The following is a 19939-nucleotide window of genomic DNA, read 5'->3' as shown; positions in this document are numbered from 1 at the left end:
GTCTGGGAATTGTTACACTCAATAGTATCGTAAATGGTTATCAACAGATTCTCTGGAGAAAAAAAATGCATACACTATACTTTTAAGTTTAATCTGCAGTATTAATACAACCAACATCACCATTTTTTTAAGTTTGGACAATAAAAAAGCTATAAATCAATCCCTGATTTGAAGTACTTGCCAATTTCTGAGGTATAAATTCTCACAATGAAAATTTAACAATTGGTAAGAACCATTTAGAGGTGTCTCCAGCACACCCCATTCTAGAAGTGTTTATGTGGGGCTTTTCTTCACATGACCAAAGGGAACATTGCAATAAGCAAAGAAGGTGGTCTTTAATAGTATTTAGTTTGAATTTCCTAGAAGCATAGTCAAATTTATTTAACTCTCTGTATAATTTCACAGAGTTCATATAACAAAAAACAATATATTTAACTGAGTTTTGTAAAAGGTATATCCATTTTTAAGAAGGGTAACAATTCATGTGTAAAATTTTGTATCCAATATACAAGTAAAAGTAATGAACAAGATGTGAAAACTGAATTAGGACATAGTATCATAGATTTTGAACTCAGAGCAACCTTTGATGTAATCCAGTTCAGCTGCCCAATTTTATGGAAGAGGAAACAGGCATAGATTAAGTGGCTTGTCCAGTTTCATACAGCTAGTATTTCTGAAGTTGTACTTCAACCCAGGCCTCACATCTTTCTTCACTAAACAATCCACAGACATTTATTAGGTGCAAACTCTTTTTCAGTCACTCTGCTAGACATTGGTGTTATCAAAACAAAAATGAAAGCCTCTACCCTAAAGAAGCTTACATTATATTCAAGGAGGCAATGTGTTTATGTGAAAATGTATATAAGATCCATAACTAGTAAACAGAAGATGTAGTGGGAGTAGGATCCTAAGAGCTGACCCATATATGCTTTTCCTTAAAAGCTACTGAAACTGTCCTTAAGATTTCATCAGCTCAAGCTTAAGTCATTGACTTGGCTTCTTGGTAGCCTGAGTATATCAATTAACAAGGAGTTCCAGCTGTACCTTGATTTTTGATGAGTGGATCAATATTGACAACACAGAGTCAAGGGGCCTGGGTTCAGCTGATTCGCCAGGGTTACCTCCCTGAATATCCATCCCTTTCTCTGAGTGACAGATCATTTGTCACTTTGCCATTTAATTCCAATGTTGATCAAGATCAATTGGTCAATGCTGGGTTGCAATTCAGGAGAATTTTGAGGGCACTAGCACCTGGAGGGATGAGGAAAGGCCTATGTAGGTGACAAGCTAAGACTTGGAAAGACACTAGGGATTATGAGACGTACAAATATAAAAGGAGTATATTCCATCCATGGGGGATAGATTATACAAAAGTATAGAAATGGGGGGGCGGAGTCAAGATGGCTGAGCAGAAACAGGACTTCCTTGTGACTCCAACTCCCACCTTCCCCAATTCATGTAAAAGGGTCTCTGAACAAATTTTGGAGCTACAGAACCAACAAAATGACACAGAGAAACTAGCCTCCCTCTGAGAACAGCCCAGCAGGCTGGCAGGAATCGGCCAGCACAGTGCTCTGGGAACTGAGCCCAGCCCGACCCAGAGGTTTTAGCCCCAGGGTGGGCCTCACCAGCCACCAGCTGGAGGGACTACAGATCACCAGCAGCTGTGGCTGTTTTCAGATTGATCAACAAACAGATGCTAAGGACAAAATGAGAGGTCAGTGAAGTATAGACTTGGGACCCAGTAGTTAGGAGTACTTCGGCTTTTGCCCCCAGGGCAAGAAGCCTCTATGGGCTGAGGGCACAGCCACTGCCACTTGGCAGGTTTAGCTCCTGGCCTGCAGAGTATAGGGGGACCAACCAACCAGTCTGAGGGGTAATCGCTCTTGCTTTAACCTGCTTGTACCTGGATTTCAGTCTAGGGTGGAGGTCCTGAGTTATGTGATCAGCTTGCCAGAGCATGTGGAGGCTACAGAGAGGGCACCCACCTAATAACTCCAGCAGATGTGAAAACCCCAGCATTTTGTACGAAGCTCCCCTGTCTAGAAGCAGGTGGCAAAAATACTGTGGCAAAAAGCCCAAAAGTCAAGTAAGTGAGTGGCAACATGCCCATGCAAAGGAAGCAAACCAAGCAAAGCAATCCAACATTAGACTCCTATTTGGGGGACAAAAAGGAGCGAAGTATAGAACAGGAGGAAGACAGTGAAGTAAGAACTCTTACACAAAAAGCTTCAAAGGAAAATACGAGCTGGTTACAGGCCATAGAGAACCTTAAGAAGCAGATAAGAGAAGTGAAGGAAAAATTGGGAAGAGAAATGAGAATGATGCAAGAAAGTTATGAAATGAAAGTCAACAGCTTGACTAAGGAAAATCACACCTTAAAAAAATAGACTAACTCAAATGGCAAAAGAGGCTCAAAAAGGCAATGAGGAGAAGAATTCTTTAAAAAGCAAAATTTGTTATATGGAAAAAGAATCTCAAAAGCTCACTGAGGAGAATCATTCCTTCAGAGTTAGATTGGAGCGAATGGAAGTTAATGATTTTATGAGAAATCAAGATGATATTAAACAAATCCAAACAAAAGAAAGAATAGAAGGCAATATGAAATATCTCATAGGAAAAAACCACTGACCTGGAAAATAGATCTAGGAGAGCTAATTTAAAAATTGTTAGACTACCTAAAAGCCATGAGAAAAAAAGAATCTAGAAATCATACTCCAAGAAATTCTCAAGGAAAACTGCCCTGATGTTTTAGAAACAGAAGGCAAAATAGAGCTTGAAAGAATCCACCAATCACCTCCTGAAAAATATCCCAAAAAAGAAAACTCCTAGGAATATTATAGCCAAGTTCCAGAATTCCCAGATTAAGGAAAGAATATTACAAGCAACCAGCAAGAAACAATTTGAATATTGTGGAAATACAATCAGGATAACTCTGCATCTGTCAGCTTCTACACTGAGGGACCGAAGGGCTTGGAATATGATATTCTGGAGGGCAAAGGAGCTAGGATTAAAACCAAGAATCATCTACCCAGCAAAATTGAGTATCATGTTTCAGGGGAAAATGTGGTAATTCAGTGGAATAGAGGACTTTCAAGCATTCTTTTTTTTTTTTTAAGCAATTGGGGTTAAGTAACTTGCTCAAGGTTACACGGCCAGTTATTATTTCTGGGTGTGGTGCTGAGTATCTGAGCCCGGATTTGATCCAGGTCATCCCGACACTGGAGCTGGTGCTCTTTACTCGCTGAGCCACCTGGCCACCCCTGACTTTCAAGCATTCTTGATGAAAAAACAAAAAGTAGAGTAGAAAATTTGTCATTCAGATACAAGAAGCAAGAGAAGCATGAGAAGGTAAACAGAGAGAAGAAATCATAAGGAACTTATCAGAGTTGAACTATTAACATTCCTACATGGAAAAACAATAATTGTAACTGATGAAACTTTTCTCAGTATGAAAATAGTTGAAGGGAATAGAAATTTATTTACTATTATTAATACTATTTTACATGTAATTGGGAAATAAATTTTACAGGCACTTGGGGCATAGAGATCCACCATGCCTGACTGGAATAATCAAAGGGGGTAAGGGAGAAGATATGGGAGAGAGCAGATAGGAGGAGGTGATATCCTGTGGGACTATTTTGGGGTGGTGGGGAAAAATGGGGAGAAAATCTGTAACTCAAAATCTGGCAGAAATGAATGATGTAAATCAGAAATTAATAAAGCATTTGAAAAATGAAATAAATAACTAATAAAATTTAAAAATAAAATGCTTCAAGAATGAAAAAAAAATTAAAGCATGGAAATGGGAAATGTAATGTTGCATATGAGGAGTAGTAAAGCCTGGGCAGGTAGAAAGCTAAGTGCATAGAGCACTGAGCCTGGAGTCAGGAAGAACTGAGTTCAAATCTGACCACAGACAATTACAAGCTGTGTGACCTGGATGAGTCACTCATCCTCTGTTTGCCTTAATCCACTGGAGAAAGAAATGGCAAACCCCTTCAGTATCTTCATGAAGGAAACCCCATGGACAGCATGACCCACAGGGAAAGAATCTGAAATAACTATAAACAAGACCTGTGTGACTGAACTATAGAGTACATGAAATATGATATTTAGTAACCTTCAGAGCTTTAATGAAGCAATTCATTTGTAATGATAATTTTATATATTATATTTGTATACACTAACAGCAATATTGGTTTTGTTTTGTTTTGTTTGTTTTTTGGTTTGGGTTGTTTTATGCTTTTTGGAGGGCAATTGGGGTTAAGTGACTTGCCCAAGGTCACACAGCTGGTAAGTGTGTCAAGTGTGTGAGCACAGATTTGAACTCAGGTCCTCCTGACTCTGGGGCTGATGCTTTATTTACTGTGCTACCTAGTCACCTGACAGTAATATTGTTTTAAGAATAATTGTGAGTGACTGACTCTTAAGGACATATGAAGGAAGATGCTATCTTCATCCAGAGAAAGAACTGATAAATAGATGTATGTATACAATGATTTCACACACACACACACACACACATTTATGTGTAATGATAGCCATCTCTAGGGCAGAAGGGAGAGGGAAAAGAAAAAAAAACAAATTTATATGATAACTTTTATATATTTAAAAGGAATAGCAAGTTGTACATAATAGATTTGCAGTTTCATGTACAATCATCTTTTTTTTTTACTATACTATCTTTTGAAAATCTTTATTTGTTCACAAATTAAAATGAAAATAGAGATTTTAAGAAATAAAAATGTAAAATAAATGAACATTATTCTGGTAAAAAATTTCTTGTGCCAAAGAAAGACATAATTGCATTGGGTAGAATATTGGAAGTGGGAATGAATCTATGATTTTTCTGGTATAGGAAATTTTCAATCTGGATATTCTCTTCACTAGTGCAGGTAAGCAATGGATCTGTAATATATAGAGTGGGGACACTGAAAAGATAAATGACCTGTCTGTGTATACATAGCTAATAAATGTCATCAGCCAAATTTGAACCAAGAGATTTCTTCATCACTCTCAAGTCTATACTATATTCACTATACCACATTGCCTATTAATATTATTATTATATTTATGGACTATCAATATTATATAGGCATTATTACAATATAAGCATTACCATATTCATAATTCATAATAATCATGAAATTAGGAATTAATGGTACTAATAAGAAAACACTTAGTAGGCATAATAATAACATGCCACACCAAAAAAAAAATTGCACTTTCACTCATTAGGTTACACTGCTAAACTTATTTACAGATTGCTTGAACCTTAATTTTCATCAGCACCAAAAGAAAAAAAAAAGTGAAGCAATCATAAAGATTCTTGCTCCTGAAACGCAAAGGATTTTGGGGAAAAAAATTGGGTAGAACTTTGTGTCTCACCAATATGATAGATTAACCAAACCAAAAAGGACAAATCAAGATATTTTCATGAAAGTACTAGAGTTAAATGGGAAAGTTTGTAAGTTCCACATCCTGCCAGATAAGAGAAGTGACCAATTAAATCATCATTTCTCCTTATGAGTTTGAGTACTTTTTTTTCTGATAAGATCATAGGTATTGTCAAGTAATAGTTCTAATTCTATAGATGCAAAATATTTAGGCTTCAATAATCTTTTCCAAGAAATGTCAGATAAACTGCACGTACAGATAGGGATCTTGTGTGTGGTCTACATTTGGAAGAATTACATTAATAATTTATTTGCTGTCCTTATAGTTGAAATTCAAGTTATTACAAAGTATTAACTTTTCATATTCATGATACAGGTAGATACATGAAAATTCGTTTAATTAGTGTACCAGAATTGTTGTCTTATGTTCTGATATATAAATGAAAGCTACTTGTAGAACCCATATTACTCTGCTTTATGACAACACTTAGAAGAAGAAAATAAAACAAACTAGCAGAATTCACAAGGAAATAGGACCTTTCCCTATAAGAGTCTTTCTTTAAATTCCAGCTATTAGAATTCCATTCACATGGAGAGAAGAATTTCAACAAGGTAAAGATTCCAGTACCAATTGGCTTAGCACTTAGCATTTAGTAGGTGCTTAAGGCCATGGCCAATTCAGAATACTCAATTTAAACGATTCCCAGCCCTACAGAATCTCTGATGCATCCAAGTATTTGCTACTATTAATGCCGACATCACAGAAATGTTTCATTACTCCTGAAACGGGTCTTTTTTCTCTTGTCAATGGTTCCTGATCACCACATCTCATGACCTCCTTTCTTAATTTTCTTTGATATCTTTTATCTATACTTGTTATCCATTCCGAATGACTGTTCCACCTCAGTGTCCTTCACTGTTCTATCTTATCCCTCCAAATCAAGGTGAGCATCACTCAAAAACCCTATCCCTGGCTCTCTTCTCCCTCTCTATTTTCTTTTTTTGTTAACTATCACATCCACTTACATCTCCTCTATGCATGTACATATATTCATACATGCATACACATGTGTTTGTAGATACATATGCATACATGTATACCTATGTGTTATATACACACATGCATATAAGCTAATTCAGAACCCAGCATTTAAAAGCGTAGTAGCAGAGAGGAGAGAGGCATTCCAGCCAATCTTTTGAGAATAAATTACTTGGGAGAAAGATGATCTCCAGTCTTCCCCCAACCACTATCTTTGAACAGATAAGGACCTCATCATCCTTGGAGAGTCGAAATAAGACCTGATCTCATCCTAAGGGTGTCCCCAGGACATCCAAGAATAAACTCAATACATAAAAACAAGGTAGCTTTAAGATTCTACAACGAACCTCACAGAAAGGTGGAAAACACCTAAGGAGAACTCCATGAGCTTGTCACAAAGGGAAGAAAATGTCTTCCAGAAAATAGGAACTGTGAATTATCTCTTTATCAAATATACTCTTTAAGTTGAAAGCATCTTTTATCCCAGACTATTTGTACTAGTGGGCAAAATGTGTCATTTGTTTTGGGAACATATTTTCTTCTAAGACCACCTTAGTATATACCGTTCTCTAAAAGCTAACTTAGTTTAACTAATGTCAACTGATAAACACAGACGGTAGCATATCTACAAAGGCTCATGCTATGTAGCATTAGAAAATCATTACTAATCTATCTAACTAGGGCTGCACCTAGAACCTTAGGAGGAGAGATATAGCATTTATGCTCTTGGGATCCAGCCTTCTCGTAGAAGGTCTTGGAAGGGCGGCTTCAGAGTATTTCTACAAGAAATTGTCCTATAATTCCCTATGTGTGTTTGAGTACAGAGATATCTCTTTTATTTTGTGCAGTAAGGCCATAGTCAAATCAAATCGAAGTCTTAGTCCTTCTGTCCCAAGGAAAGTTTTGCAAAAAAAGAGACTTGGAGTTCTGCTTTGGAAGCTGAGAAATATGCCTTAACTTTGAAAATTGTCTGTTTAAAATAAGCATTTGCTAAAATCTTCTTTCAGACTCCTTTTCTGCTGTTCACTGTTTTCTTTTGAGAAAATTGCATTTTAAATGTCACTGGCTCATGGACTATACTTCAAAATTTTCTTTCTTTGCAGAAGTTGTTCATCAGCATTACTTATTGCTTGGTGTTTACTTTATATTCCTTAGAGTGAACATGAAGATGTTTGTTTAAGAAAATGGAATTTCAAGGCAACCTACCTCATGAAGAGTGAGGTTTGTATTTACTGTTGAGTGCAAGTCTCTCTAGTTAGTTGTATTTAATCTTAAAAATAATTAGAGTTCCCCAAAGGCTGAAAATCAATGCATTTCAAATAAGAATAATTTTATTGCTATTGAATAAGCATAAAAGCCCTACTGTAGTTCCTTATAGTGGCATGGATGTGACCTTGTTCTCTAACACTACATCAGCAAAGCATAAGTTTGACAGATTCTATCATGCTGGAAAGGCCCTGAATTTGGCCCTGAAAACTAACCAAGCTTCCTCCTCTCTCCTTTCCTCCCCTCTTCTTTTTTCCTTCTTCCTTCTTCTTCTTCTTCTTCTTCTTCTTCTTCTTCTTCTTCTTCTTCTTCTTCTTCTTCTTCTTCTTCTTCTTCTTCTTCTTTTTCTTTTTCTTTCTCTTTCTCTCTCTCTCTCTCTCTCTCTCTCTCTCTCTCTCTCTCTCTCTCTCTCTCTCTCTCTCTCTCTCTCTCTCTCTGTCTCTTGCTAATTCCCTTTTTCCAACTTAGCCCACTTCACTATGTTCTAGGTAATTTGATTGCTCTCTGCCTTCAGGGGTTCACCATATCAGTGCCGTGGGAATAGGGAGTATCTTTATCCCTACTGCAGCTCAGAACTCCAAGACTCAAGTAATCTATTAACTTCAGGCTGTCCCAGTAGCTGAGACTACAGCTGTGTGCCATCAAGCCCAGGCTGAGTCAGTTTTTTCAAGATTGACCCACATAGTTAAAGTGAGGCATGTTAACTGTGCCCTGACCACCTGGTAATACAACTTTTTTGACCATAAAGGCTAAGAAAACCAGCTAGAATGTGACCCCTTTATGCTTCTGCAATGATAGATGCAGATGCAGGAAAGATTGGGGGGGGCAGCAGGAAAGGATGCTAAGATTCAGACAGTTTTTAGGTCATCAACAAACTTTAATTTGATTCTTGGTACTTTAAATGTGAGATCCTGGCCCAGTGACTAATGAGGAGACATGTTGCTGGAAAGATGCATCAAATCAATCCGGACATTCTATGAAGAAAACTAAAAGAGAGGAGAAGAAATCAAAGCAACAATTCTAAAGGGAATAATTCACTTACAATCACTTTTTTAGCTATAGAATTGGCAAGTATTACTATCATGCAAGATGCCATAAAGGAAAATTAATGTAACAATTTCCCTGTCTTCTACAAACCTCAGATTATAATAGTCTTAATAAATAATTATAACTATGAACCCCAAAATTTTAGTCCCCTTTTCCAAAAATAAATAAGGAGGAAGAATTTTTGGCAGTTAGATGCTGCAGTGGACAGAAGATCTAAGTTCAAATACTGTCTCAGATACTCTCTAAATATGTGACCTTCAACAAATCACTTAATCTCTGTCTGCCTTAGTTTTCTTAACTGCAAAATAGAGATAATAACAGCACCTACCTTGCTGGGTTGTTTTGAGGATCAAATGAAATTATATATATACATATATGTGTGTGTTTGTGTGTGTATGCATGTATACACATATGTATACATATATGTGCTTAGCACAGTACATGGCACATAGATTCTATAGAAGTACTTACAATACTTCTAAAAAACTTTTTTAAACTAACACCACTTTTTAAAATTTGAAACAAGGCACTCTACCTATTTCATCCTAGGTGTTTTAATGAGAATATTGGATGGGAAAAAATGCCTAATATTTAGAACCATTTTTTTTTCCATTAACCTTTCAAGAATACTTACTGCCAATGCTTAGCAGAGTGGTGTAATGGTAATGTAAATGGGAAGATTTTTTCCATCCATTAATAGGCCCATGTGACCTGCTTAATTCACACAGAGGCCTAAGTCACATGAGTTTGAATCACATGAAGCCTGTGGTGGGAGCAGCTTGCTGAATGGGTGGAGCAAGAAGGGTGGAGCAGGAAGAGTGGAGGAGAGCTGAAAGGAAGTTGGTCAGAGCAGTTAGAGCTGAGACAGAGAGAGAGAGAGACAGACAGACACACAGAGAGACAGAGAGAGAGAGACAGAGACAGAGAGAGACAGAGACAGAGAGAGACAGAGAGACAGAGACAGAGAGACAGAGAGAGACAGAGACAGAGACACATAGAGAGACACAGAGAGAGAGAGACAGAGACAGAGAGACAGAGAGAGGAAGCAGGCAGTGAGCTGTGAGTGTACATTTGTGGGAAAGTCCTAGCAGGGGGAAGGCTTGGGGATTGCAGTGCCTCCTACATTGTTATTGTCTATAGAAATCTTTTTAATTTATTTAGTTTGTTTATTTTTAGTTATCAAAATTCATTTCCACAAGATTTTGAGTTATAAATTTTCTCCCTGTCTCTCCCCTACCCCCCACCCCAAAATAGCAATTCCACTGAATATCCCTTCCCCCAATCTGCTCTTTTATAATCTCCCCATTCCCATTCCCTGTCCCTAATTTTCCAGTAGGGCAAAATGGATTTCTATACCCCAGTGCCTGTATATCTTATTTCCCAGTTGCATGTAAAAATTATACATACATACACACATATGTTTTAACATTTATTTTAAAACTTTGATTCCACATTCTTTCCCTTCTTCCCTCGTCACCCATCCCTACTAAGAGGAAAAGAGATTCAATATAGGTTATACATGTGTAGTTATGCAACACATTTCCATAGTAGATAAATTGTGAAAGAATGACTCTATTTCCCTCCATCCTATCCCGACCCCCAACTTCTTCTATTTTCTACTTTGACCTTGTCTCTTTCCAAAAGTGTGTATTTCTAACTACCCTTCCCCCCAATCTGCCATCCCTTCTACCCCCCCCTCTTATCCTCTTCCCCCCCTATTTTCCTGTAAGGTAAGATACCCATTGGCATGTATGTTATTCCATATTTCCCCCTGAAACATTATACTCGGTTTTTCTGGGTAGGTGATTCTTGGTTTTAATCCTAGCTCTTTGACCTCCAGAATATCATATTTCAAGCCCTCTGATCCCTCAGTTTAGAAGCTGCTAGGTCTTGTGTTATCCTGATTATGTTTCCACAATACTCAAATTGTTTCTTCCTGGCTGCTTGTAATATTTTCTCCTTGACCTGGAAACTCTGGGATTTGGCAGTAATATTCCTAGGATTTTTCTTTTGGGGATCTTTTTCAAGAGGTGATCGGTGAATTCTTTCAACTTCTATTTTGTACTCTGGTTCTAAAATATCAGGGCAATTTTCCTTGAGAATTTCTTGAAGGATGATTTCTAGGTTCTTTCTTTGATTATGGCTTTCAGGTAGTCCAATAATTTTTTAAATTATCTCTCCTGGATCTATTTTCCAGGTCAGTGGTTTTCCCAATGAGATATTTCACATTGACTTCTACTTTTTCATTTGTTTGGATCTGTTTAATAGTATCTTGATTTCTCATTAAGTCACCAGCTTCCATTTGCTCCCATCTAATTCTGAAGGAATGATTCTCTTCAGTGAGCTTTTAAGATTCTTTTTCCATCAGGCAAATTTGGCTTTTTAAGGCATTCTCCTCCTCATTGGCTTTTTGGGCCTCTTTTGCCATTTGAGTTAGTCTATTTTTTAAGGTATTATTTTCTTCAGTCAGGCTGTTGACTCTCTTTTCATGATTTTCTTGAATCATTTTCATTTCTCTCCCCAGTTTTTCCTCCACTTCTCTTACTTAATTTTCAAAATCCTTCTTGAGCTCCTCCATGGCCTCTAACCAGTTCTATTTTTCTTGGGAGCTTTTGATGCAGGAGTTCTGACTTCATTGCCTTGCTCCCATTCCATGCTTTGATCCTTTTTGTCACCAAAAAAATGATTCTATGGTCTGTGTTGTGCTTTCTCTGCTTGTTCATATTGCCACTTACTTGACTTTTGAACTCTTTGCCACAGCAGAACTCTGCTTCCAGAGAGGAGAGCTTTGTCCCAAATCACTGGGATTTAAGCAATGTTGTTAGAGGTCTGATGATGGTGCCCTCAATATAGATACAACACTGGCAAATTGGTGTTTCTCACCCCAGGACCACCACCCAAGAAAGTGACCCAGATCCAAGTAGGTCAAAGCAAGAATGATTACCCTCTGAATGGTCCCCCTATGATCTGTAGGCCAGGGGCTCCTGAAGCAGCCATGTAGCAGATGCTGCAGCAGCAGTTGCCATGCCTCTGCCACCTCTTGCCCTGGGGGCATGGGCCTGACCACACCCTTCCTTTCCAACAGAGTTCTGAATGACCTTTTACTTTTTTGTGTGTGTTTATTGATTGAAAAGTCTAGAAACTGCTATGGCTTCTGTTGATTCTCTCTCCCAGAGTCTTCTCTGGCCAATGCTGCTTCCCTGGGGCCAAAACCACATGGCTCAAGTGGGACTCAGCTCGGCTCCGAGCGTGCTGCAATGAACCCTTCCTGTCAGCCTACCAGTCTGCTTTCAATTGGAGATTTGTTTCTCTCTGTAACTTTGTGGGTTCCATAGCTCTAAAATTTGTTTAGAGTCATATTTTATAGGTATTTGAGGTGGTTATAGGGAAGAGATCATGGAATTTCCTGCTTCTACTCTGCCATCTTGGCCTCTGATCAATATAAATTTCTTTATTGCTATGATGGATTTGACTTTATGGTGTTGGGATCCAGTTTTCTGGTGTTTGAATAAATGTTTTGTTTCTGTCTTCCATGTGGAGAATATGTTATATTTTATGATTCAGAATTATGCCACCATATTTGTAGCTGGCATAGGCAGTATATTTCATTGGTGCTATAAGTAACTGGCACTTAATACATATTTATTGTCATTATAGGCTATGGAACAGAATGGATCATATGTGTTAATAGAAAAATTTTCCTCCTCTTATTAGTACAGAACAGGATAACTTTAAATAATTATTAAATATAAGAGATAAAAATTGCTAATTTACTTTTGGATAAGGGGACTATTTTTTTTAAGGTTTATAGTTATAATCATTTATTAAGAATATCACAATCTGAGCTTTGTATTCCAAATCTAAAAGAATAAATTTGAGGTCCTAATTTGATCTATTTCTAGAATGCCACAATGGGATATCAGAGCCTAAGAGAGGGTAAGTACAATAGTCTATTAGTCCTTTCTAAAACAGTGTTGAAAAGTGCTATAGTAAAGTACTGTTGGTTTTGTAATACTAATAATGGTGCTTTCAGGTAAAAACCATGGCTCGTGGTGAGGCTTCCCTAGGTCTACCTCAGAACGTCTTTCACAACAGTTGTGTTTCTTCTCTCAATCACGTAGTTTTTAATCTTCCTTCTAGGAAATAGACATACAGAATGACGCAGAATCATTCAAAGTAAGGTGGTGAGTTTCCCATTTTAGGTAGAACAGAATAATAGTAGAACTAAGGGAGCTTGAATTAAGTTATGGAGCAGAGCTTGGCCAGTTTACATTAACATTCACTCCAACTGTGGACCCTTTGTGTAAATTTAGTATATAAAGTCAGCTCCAACACTCTGACCTTGAGCTTTTCAGACCCCCAAAGAATTTCCAGGCTCATTGCTTTTAACCTGCTTGATTTTCAGATTTTACTTGCTTTCATCTTCCTGTGAATTGTTTTTACCCACCTTGGGAATTGCTTTTACTTGAGGGTATGTGAAGAAGTCTTCATTAAATGGAATGTTTATTGGAACGCAATACGTTTTACATATATCTAGTTATTTTGATGTTGTCTCCATTCAATGTGAGCTATTTGAGATTAGCTCTGTTTTTTTCTTTCTTAGTTTTGTTTGTATTCCCAGCACTTGCCACTTAGTTCTTGTTTACTCTACATTGGAAAATACCAATTAATTTATGTGTATGTTATTGGTAGTTGAGAGGTTTTGTAGTTAGAAAATTCTTTATGTGGATTTTGTGGTAAACATTCACTTCTCTTTTATTCTCACCAAGAATATTGCCACACCTGAGAATCCGTGGATCCAGTAGAGACCATTGTGTGTCCCTTGTAGGCATAGTTTCAAGAAGGAATTAACTAATCTCTGTAGAATTTGTCTTGCAACATAAATTTTAAATAATTACCCAATCAAAATCAATTTATTTGATCATTGTCCCTGCTAAAAAGATAATGTATTAAGACAGACAACATAACATTTTATTGAAAGGAAAATTGACATACAGAGAGTTTAAAAGCGAAATTGGGGAGTGGGGGAATGGAATAGTCTTAAATGGCTGGAATGAATTTATTTAGGGATTTTTGAAAGACATTCCATCATAATTGGGTCACTTTTCTTTTTATTTTTTCATGTTGCTTTTCTTGCCAAAATTCTTGTTTGTTTATGCAGAGAAAATGCATTGTGTTGAGGCTGTTTCCTCTCTCTCATGTAGGTAATGGTTGGCACACACATTTGTAGTATGTAGGTTCATAAGATTAAAGATTTAGACCCAGATAGGATCTTCCTGCTTGCAAAAAAAAATAGGCAAATGAGTTACCCAAGGTCTCATAGGCAGGAAATAAAGAAAGAATTGGAATCCAGGCCCTTGGGTTTTTAAACCAGTACTCTTGACATTGTTAACACAAGACTTGGCAGCAGTGGATTGATCATTCCTTTGAAATCTTTAGCTTTTTGTATGGTTTAGGAGGTTCCACACTATACATTTTTATTAGATTAGTTTGTGCCCTTGCCTGTACAGTTGTTTCCCACCTAGCACAGTGCCTTGCATGGCTTAGGTCATGTTGAAAAAATTGAATTAAAAGAGGGGAGACATATTTGCACATCAGAAAACTGAATGAGAAATTTCCCTTAAAGTTATCATTTTAAATAATAATGAAAATTCTCTTCTACCCTAGAAATTCAAAAGCATTTTTCCTAGTTTTAAATGCTCTCTTTTTTGTTTGTTTGTTCCCTTCCTTCCCTAAAAGGAAAGCTAAGATTCCAGAAGTATAGAATTTGGAGAAAGCTTTTAGTTATGAAACAGGATTGCAACATCCTTATTTGGTTAGGTACAGTGGGTAAATAAATTCTCAAGTTTTTAAGTTTAAACTTAAAATTCCATTATGTACACTGAATGAACTTGCACAAGGAAAGATGGAAAAGAATACTTTTATGTACATTTCGTATGGAGCTTAATTCTCTAATCCTAGTGACAACCAAAAAAAAAAACTTTTAAATTCAGATGAAGCCTTATGAATCATAAAAAAAGATCTGAAAAAATTATATTTTATTTTTCCTTAATGAGCTTTTAAGTCATGTCAGTAGTTATTTTAACACTTATTGAGTACATATAAGATAGTGGATCCTCTCTAAGATATCAGAAAAGGCAAAATATTTCTGCCAATCAAGTTGGAAAGCTAACCAGCTCCAAAAAAAATTATATTTGCTCACTGAAAAATTCAGTTAGGTACATTTCATTAACTATAGTTACAGAAAAGCTAAAGAGTATACTATGAGCTGGGAATTGTATTAATAACACTTTATTTACCTAGTCACAGTACATGTAAATAATACTGGTATTTATCTATAAAATACTTTATTGGCCCTCCTGTCTTCCAAAATTAAAAGGGAGTCATGAAGGGTCTAATTTTCCAACCTTTGTCCTGCTCCAACTTATTGTGGTTAGAGGAGTAGTGTTTTAAGGTTACATTAAAACATTATTTTTTTCCTCTACATTTTCTTTACACAGAGAATCTACTATATCTGATGAGCTTGCCACAGGAGAAAGCACTGAAGTGTTCCTTGATATAATAGAATTTTAGAACTAGAATGACTTTATATATTACTTGTCTAAATCTTTTCTTTTAAAATGCAAAGGACTGAGGACAACAGAACTTAAGTGACTTACCCAAGACCATGTAGTTCATCCATGGTAGAGCACAGATGACTCTAAGTCCACTGATTATGCTCCTACAATAGAGTCCAGTCTTTACAAATAAAATACTTTTGACTTGGATCATGTATATAGATGCAAAAATAAAGGGATTGAATTGGATGATCTCTTAGTTCCCTCTAACTCTTAACAGTCTCTTATTTCAATATTGTGTTCACTACAGAGAAACTGGTGAGTAGATCATATTAACAGTGAGAACACTAAAGAGCATATTCTTTGATCACAGAATTTAAACATAGCTCTCTCTTATAACAGTCTGTATTCACACACATACACACACATACCACACACATATACACATATGTACAAACACATCTAGCATCTGTTCATCTATCTACCTATGGGGTCAGCCATCTATGTAATGCATATTTACATGCAAACATATAATATACATGTATTACGTGTATGAAAATATTATGTTTTCTATATTATATGTGTGCATATATACTATCATAAAAAACTATGATTAAATTCTGTGATCAAGGGATATGCACACTCAGTATATAGATATAGATATATGGATAGATGGATGGATGGATGGATTAGATAGATGATAGATAGATAGATAGATAGATAGATAGATAGATAGATAGATAGATAGATAGATAGATAGATGATAGATAGATAGATAGATATTGTATTTGTGTGTGTATGTGTGTGTGTGTTTAGGGAGATAGTTTTTGTTTGCTGTTGTTTTTTTAACCTTTAGTTCAAATATTGCCTGAATTCTTTTCATTCTGAAAGATGACTTTTAAAGATAAAGAGATAACAGAGGTGGTTTTTGAGCTTGGATTTTTTTACTCCTATTTCATGGCATTTTCCATTTGGCCACACTTGTCCCAGTACAGTGTTGAACCTTTTGTCCATCCATTCTCTGCACTGGAGAGACTCTATTATCACTGTGGTATAGGTGTAGTATACATAAGAGCGTGGGAATATCATTGACTATTTTCAGATTCCTAAAGTTGGTGCCTTCATTCAGAGCTGTGTAATAGTTATAGAGACAAATGATCTGATAACTAGGGGAAAGACATAATAGTTTATCTATTAGAACTAAAGGAGATGAAAGAATGGATCTAAAGATATTTGTTTGATAGTTAAAATGAATGTAACTATCTCTCCCCATTTACTTCTTGAAGGGTCTTCTTGGATAACTAGATTAGCCCTAATTATAAATAATAGCATGTTCACCAAGGATCCAAACATGTCACTATGAGGTCCTCTATAAAATTTGACTGTGTGTGTGTGGAGGGCGGAGGTGGTTGTCTATTAAGTAGCTATAATATAAAATTAGTTTGATACAAATGCTAGGTATTTGTCACAGACAAGGCTTCATAAGAGTACACTGAGTTATTTTGTTATTTTGTACATTTTATTGACATTTTTTGTTCTTACATCACCTAAATCTTTTTTTTTATTCCTCTTTCTTGCATATTACACAGAACCACCTGTTAAAGGAGAATATGAAAGAAAAAAGAGAAAAAAAATCAGTAAAAAACAAACAAGAGAAATATTGAAAATATGTATAATATCCCATATCTGTGAACCTCTTACCTCTAAAAATCACCTAGAGAAATGTCTTTCATTATCTCTTTTCTGGTGTCCTGTCTTCTTTGTAATTTTGCAATATATATTTTTTATTGTTTTGCATGATTGTTTATATACATTTACATTGTTTTAGTCATTATGGATGTTGTTTTCTTGACTGCTTTCTTCAGTTGGCATTGATTTCAGTTGTTGAATACTTTTTATGTTCATCATTTTTCTTATCTCTTATAACAGTAATATTTGGTTATTTTCATATACAATAATTTATTTAGCCATTCCCCCATAGATGGAAATCCAGTTGTGTGCTATCATAAAAATATCACAACTCCTTTGTGAAGTTGTTGGTATATCCTTTTTTTCATAGTTCTTTGTTGTAGACAAAAGTGAGATATGGTATAGAAATAGAACTAAACAATTTCAAGAAATCCACAGCCATAATTTGAGGCATATATATATTCTTTTCACATAACTATTATATAAAATGAAATTAAATGGGGGGGGGACATTTAAGAGAACAAAAACAAATTCAGGTATGGAGGAGAGAGGTACACCTTGTCTACAGCTTTCAACATCTTTAAAAATTAGATTTTTGTCAAGTGTCTTTTCTGGAATAGACCAGGGAATAATGTCTAATTGAGTTTTTAAGGCTTTAAAAAACTCCATTTCCAGCAGTTCACGGAGGGATATTCCATCATGAACATATACCCAATTCTTCCCTGTCCAGTCATAGCGTTTGGGACCACTGGATGGAGAAGATAACAAGATTTGCTTGTTGGGGGACTGTTTGTTGATACATAGGTTCCCAGGTCTCCATCCAGCTTCACTATTAGAACACAATTCCCAAATGAAACATTAATGCTTGTCTCTGAGATATTCAAAAAAATATGCTAAGGAGTCCAGTGTTTCCTCTGCAAGTTTTTTGTAAGTGGTTTTATCTAGTGAGTTTTGCCACCAAATATTCCTGTTTTCCTCAAATTCATCAAATGAAAACTGCTTTTTGGCCTTTGGAATTTGGCCTCTGAAGCCCTGGAACTGAGAACTCAACTCTCCTGGAGACCAGGAAGCCACAGTTCTAGACCCAGCTCCCAGAGCCAGGGGGCCCACCTGGGCCAGGAGGCTGTAGAGCACAGCCCTCCTAGTCCTGGGCGCTGGCTGCTACAGGGTGCTGGGCCCAGCTCTGCAGGGGCCTGCAATGATGCCTGCACCAACGCTCACAACCTGGGTTTCCAAATATTGTATCCTTTTTAACCAAAGTCTTTCTTAGAATGTGTAGCTAACAGTGGAATTCCTATAAGCATTTCATCACTTTTATTTGTATAATTCCAAATTGTTTTCCAAAATGGTTATATTTATTCAAATCTCCACTAACAATGCATTAGTAAACATATCTTTCTGCAACTCTTTTCAACATTTACTTTTCTCATTCTTTGTGCATACAGTTTTACAAATTTGCTAGATTTTAGGTCACACCTCAAGGTTATATTGATTTACATTTCTTTTACTATTAAGCATTCTTTTACATGGATAGTTATAGTTTGTAATTCTTTTGAGAATCATTTGCCTTTGCCCACTTAATTATACAGGAGTACCTTTTGGCTTTATGTATTTCAATCAGTTGGCTATTTATCCTGAATAGCAAACCTTATTGAGATATTTCACACTGAGAATTTTTTTTCCTTTTGACTATTTCTCTTACCTTATATATGAGAATGTATTTATATAAAAGTTTTTAATTTAATGTAACCAAAATTATTGATTTCATTTTTTTTATTTGCCGCTATATTTGTGATTAGGAATATAACTGCTATTTTAGCTATGAAAACAATCCTGCTAATCTTCATATTTTTTTAATGATATGACCTCTAAAAGTGAGGTCACCAATCCATTTTGAATTTCTTATGATCACTTTTTGAAACTAACAAAACTTCAGAGAATGCTTTGATTGTTAAAGTCACTATGCTTCAATTTGGTCCCTGTAAGTCAAGTTGACTACATTATTTATATAATACCTATCTGTATTCAGACAGATATCATTCATTTATATTACCTTGAGTGGTCCAAACTATCTTCAACTGATTTTAAAGTTAAGATTGTTTCTCCCTTAGAGATGAGTAGATTATACCTGGAAAAAAATCTTATAGATTTAACCCTGATTTGATAGAGAATATATCAACATGTTAGTGGACAAGGGATGAACAGGAGAGGTAGAAGCACAAACATTCAAAATGTAGTGATATAAAGGACATGATTGAAGTTGTAAATAAATGAAGTATTTATTAACTACTTGTGACTTCTGCTAAGTTCTGGGGATACAAATGCAAAAGTTAAGCCATTCCTTAATTTCAAGGAACTTAATATAGTCAGACACCACACATAGGGACATATATGGTGGTTAGGAAGGGGTACTTTAGTCAAGAAAATCAGAGAGATGGTGACTGAGATGGTGAACATTAGATTGATACTCCCCATCCAGGAGCAATGGGAGAATTGATTTTATTATATCTCCAGAGAAAGAGGAGAAGGGTTTGGAAAGGATATTAGCAAGAAAAGACTTGCCTAGTTGGTTAAGAAGATGGACACAGAGTAAAAGATGAAGTAAATAATGACCGAAAGAATTACTGAACAATGAGGACAATGGCCCTCAAGGTAGATATTCAAGGGTCAAAAGGGTTAAAACCTCCAAGGAGTAGTCAGGCTCCCAGGCAACATATAGGAAGGTCAGGGAGTTAAGTTCTTGCTGGAAGCAGGCTTGAACCAACCTGCTGGAAACAGTGCACTAGAAAAGGTAGACACCATTCAGGAGAGTTGTTTAACTGGTATATTATTAGGAAAGAAGAAACATCATTCATTTGGTAGGAATGAGAGACAATGCTTCTACTCACAGGGGATTATGCTTCCTTCTCACAGTGGCAGACATTTCCCAGCTTTGGAGTCAT

At 36.2% G+C, this 19939-nt stretch overlaps 1 pseudogene; it reads right to left on the bottom strand.

Moving 5' to 3' along the window:
- Nucleotides 1–17595: 17595 nt before the first annotated feature.
- LOC138156102 (frataxin, mitochondrial pseudogene) overlaps nucleotides 17596–19939 on the bottom strand; it is a 52814-nt pseudogene continuing 50470 nt past the window's right edge.

Source organism: Petaurus breviceps, unplaced genomic scaffold (assembly GCF_028583685.1).
Source record: "Petaurus breviceps papuanus isolate PSGF00001 unplaced genomic scaffold, PetGlider_PUasm1.0 154, whole genome shotgun sequence".
Taxonomy (NCBI): Eukaryota; Metazoa; Chordata; class Mammalia; order Diprotodontia; family Petauridae; genus Petaurus; species Petaurus breviceps.
Note: the sequence above shows the minus strand (reverse complement) of the source record. Positions and strands in the feature narration are given on the sequence as shown.